We start from the raw sequence: 4,444 nt of genomic DNA, 5'->3' as shown, positions 1-4,444 counted from the left end.
CAAATCCGCGTAGCGGATGTGCGCCAAAAATGAAATTACTGTAAAAACTACACGGTAGCCGAGCAGTAACTCCAGTTTGGCGCACGTAGATGCTTACGCAGCTTAGTAAAAGGCCCCCTCAGTGTTCTTAGGACAGTAAATAATGGGATTATTTTTGTTGCTATTTCTATAGCAAAGCTGATTCGCTCTTACATCCACCCCCTCAATTAACTTTCATACCTCAAGCCTCCCTCTCCCTCTATTTTGGTAATTAAACTCAAGAATCATGGTGATCACAATATGTCCTATAAAAAAAACAATTTTAAGTATGAGCTGATGGTTCTTTGAGTTTTTGTGGCTGTCAGGATCTATTGTTTTCTTTTGACTGCAGCTTCTCTTTGCTGACCCTAAGAAGCTGCTGCCCTAGGCCACTGCTTAATCTTGTCTAATGGTTTGGCCAACCTTGATCTAGAGCTGTTTTGGAGCACATCTTGAGGGAAACATTAATGTTAAAAACTCTTATAGCACCACACTTAAATATGCATCTTTAACCTTTTAAACGAAAACCACAATATGAATACCTAAACATTTCTTCCCGAAATGAGTTATATTTGTTGGGGAACTTGCTACATTTTATTTCAAGTAAATGACCATTGAACATAATTATCATACATACATATATATCATAGAAAAAATTCTCTACATGAGAATTCCATGCTATCTCAAACTCCTGTCTTTCTTCTATGTTTGTGCAGCGCTGCGTATGCCATGTAGCGCTATAGAAATGCTAAATAGTATTAGTAGTAGTAGTAGTATCTAGATTCCTAGTGATGGAAGGCATTGCAGCATTCCATGAACCAAATGATTACTACAAGACTCAGTAGAACTAAACATATTCCTTTAATGAAAGCACCCCCACTCCCATCTAAAATGCAACTTTAAGCCAAGAAATTCTGACTCCTGCATACTTTCAGATATTCTTTTTCTCCTTTCCCAGATTCTGAAATTATGATTTTAGGGAGTAGGTAAATAGAACAGGCAGATACACTGCACTCAGTACTGCTGAATTGAAAGAAGACATCACAATGTTGCCTTTAATTCCTTTCAAACTACCCAAGTTTGAGCAATTATTTGTGATAAGCCAGAGAAAGTAAAAACAAATCCTCTTTGGACTCAGGATTCATCTCCCTAACATATTAAAATAACTAAAGTACAGTAAAAAAAAAAAAAAAAATAGCTGTAAAAGTAATCCAAAACAAGACTGAAAACAATTCTGCGTTAAAAAATTAACATCCCTTCCACAAAAAATGAACCGATTCAAAGTCAACACCAAAAGCCACATAGAGCTGACAATAGAAAAAGCCTGAGATTCTCCAATAGACTACTATCTAGAGACAGTTTTTGCAGCCTGGAAACTTTAAAGAATGGGTGAAGGATAACACATACTCGAGCACTTAGCGACTACATACATGAGGGAAAACGAGGAAATCTCCCCTGTGCCAGAAACATCAGTCTGTTGCAAACCTCAGAGTCATTACTGGGAATAATTATATTACAATTATGGAATTCTAATAAGCGCACAACTGAAGGTAATTATTCATGTATGAAATTGTGAAAAGTCTAATAGCAAGATGCCATAGGACATTTTTAAGATGATAATATTTTTCTAGCAAACTGTTATCCTTAGGCCAATCCATGATTCTAAACTCCCCCCCACCACCACCACGTACAGCAAACAGATACACTGTGCACAAATAGTACTTTAGAAAATAGGAATTGAGTTACCTTCAGTTTTTCTTCTGTTATAGACAGTAGTACAATGACAATCAATGCCTTTAAAAGGCAGACTATTGCATTTCTTTCAGGGCCACAAATCTAGCAGGTAAGACTTAAATGTGTGGAGGAAAAAAAAGAACACATTCCCTCACCTTTCCAGCATTCAAGATGGGGTTTGGTTACCTAAGGGGTCCTTTTACTAATCTGCAGGAAAAAGGGCCCTGCGATATCAGCGGGGGCCCTTTTCCCGTGCACCAGGGCCGTTTTTACCGCAGTGGATAAAAAACCCCCCAAAATGGCCAGGCAGTAAGATTGAGGTGGCGGTAAGGGTTCCCGTGGTAACTGGGCAGTGCATGGCAATTCCCGATTACCACCGGGTTAGCGCTGCGCTAGACAAAATGAAATTCCAGGGGGCTTCTGAAATGGTGTGCGCTCAACCCAGAGCTGCCGCCGGTGGCCGCTTTGCCCTGGCAGTAGCTCAGTTTTAGCATGCCGTAAGCTCACTTTGGGCTTACCGCCCCTTTGTAAAAGGGCCCCTTAGGTTACACAAAAGCGTCCCATCAAGCTACATTCTCCAAAAAAAAGAAAGGCATTATCACTCTTGAAACAATGTAAAATATATTTTAGTTCTCATTTCAATATTTATTTACTTTTCAAATGGCATATACAATTAATTCGGCCTGGTGAAAGTCATTGTAAATTGTTGTATGCTTACTCCTAATTTTTCATGAGGTCAGAATAATTTATGCTCCTCCTTTCTTGTTCAAAGTAAAAGTGGTATATCCAGAGAGGTTAGATATTACTGGGGAGGAGGGGAGGGGAACCTAGCAAGAAATAATGATTTCAAAACACCCCCAGCTGCTAAGAACTCTGGAAGAATCTTTGCTAAAGGGCTGTTATGTGCCAGCACTAGAAAACACAATCCTGCAGGACTTTACTTTCAATTTCTTCACTTACAAAAAGGAAAAAACAATGCGTATTTAGACCTTCCACCACCCCTCAGTCTCCTCTTCATATTAAAAACAAAGCACAACAAAAGGGAGCTGGGAAAAGGAAAAAGAAGAAGGAAGTAAGAAAAAAATATATAAACACTCAAAGTTTCAAAAGTTACACCCCTCTCCCCCCCCCCCCCCCCCCCCGAAAGTATTTCTCCCACAATCAGGAAAAGGCCAACAGTGCAACATTCTTCATTAGCTGCACTGCAAATGCTCAGATAAATAATGCTCATACCTGACTTACTAAGCGAAATAATTTTACTACAACAGTTTTTAATTTAAAGGCCCCTTTTACTAAGACATGTTATCGGATTTAACGCACTAAACACTAAGATGCCCATTATATTACTATGGGCGTCAGCGTTTAACATGTGCTTATTTTTAGAGCAAGCTAAATCTGCTACTGCGCCTTAGTAAAAGGGGTCCTAAATGTGAGTCTCTTCAATAAACTTCATCAAGAACTTCATTATTGCAACAACTTATTTTTAAGGTTTAACCAGATCGAAAGGATGAGAAACATAGAGGCAGGGCCGGTCTTAGACAGGATATGAAACATGGTGGATGCACATCAAGGTACAGGGTGAGGTGGGGTTCTGAGAGCGCTAAACTTCCTTTTAAACTCTGATAGATTATGGCTTATGGTGGTGGGTGTGGGCGGGGGGTGGTGGGCGTGGGCCCCACTGAACTGGTCTGCACAGGGCCCCGCAATTGCTAAGACCAGCCCTGCATAGAGGACCAATGTTAAAGCTTTAGGGGCCCAATTGTTAACTGTGTGTGAGGGCAAACCCAGAACACTTTCATACATACTTGCAAACCACTGTTTAATATTGTGTATTCAACTGAGGCGCCAAATTAAGCCTGTTATGAAGAAGGAAGCAGTAGCTTACAAACCAAACTCTTATTTTCAATAAAATAATGCACCCACAAGTCTGCTATTATTTACAGATTTAAACATGAAACATTTTCAGATATTTAGGCATTTTCTAAATATGGAACAGAAGAAGTGGGACTTTGACCGTAGCTATCCTGTTTGTGACACATCAGTGAAATAATCCTGAAGATATATTTCTACATATGATGCTTTTATTTCACATAATATTTAAGAAAAAAAAAGACAACACGCAGCTAGACAGATAATTCAAAGACCACGATACAACCTTTATCTTTCTTCTCTTTTTTTTACTTCAGCAAACAAAAAATATAGTTAAATGACAATGGCAAGTCTTCTGACAATAAATAATAAATTACTTTATAATTTTGCAATGCAAAAGCAAACAAAAAGTTTTCCTTTTTCTCTTTAGTTCCAGTGAGAGAAAGAAAAAAAACTGAGTCTTTTAAATCAATAACTATACACATCTTTGGGGGAAAACATTCTTGGACGTACATGTTGCACACTCAGTCCCGAGCTTTGTGGCAAAAGAGGTATACCATGTTGTAATGCTTTCTAGAGTTGGTTTAGAAAAACAAAAAAAGCTAAAAAAAATTCCTGTAAAGCAATGTTTCCGTAATCCCCTCAGACGTCTGTGAGAGAAACAGAGAGAGAGAGAGAGGAGGGAGAGGAAAGGATCTCAAAAATAAAGCCAAAAGCCCAGCTACATGCTATAGGAGACACAGCTTTAATCAACCTTTTGTGACAAGCCATCTATGAACAGTGCAGACCAATGTAGCTTTGGCTTTCAGTCGGCATCCCTTGA

This window comes from Microcaecilia unicolor, chromosome 2 (assembly GCF_901765095.1).
Source record: "Microcaecilia unicolor chromosome 2, aMicUni1.1, whole genome shotgun sequence".
In the NCBI taxonomy this organism is placed as follows: Eukaryota; Metazoa; Chordata; class Amphibia; order Gymnophiona; family Siphonopidae; genus Microcaecilia; species Microcaecilia unicolor.
The sequence above is the reverse complement of the archived record's forward strand: the minus strand, read 5'-3'. Positions refer to the sequence as shown.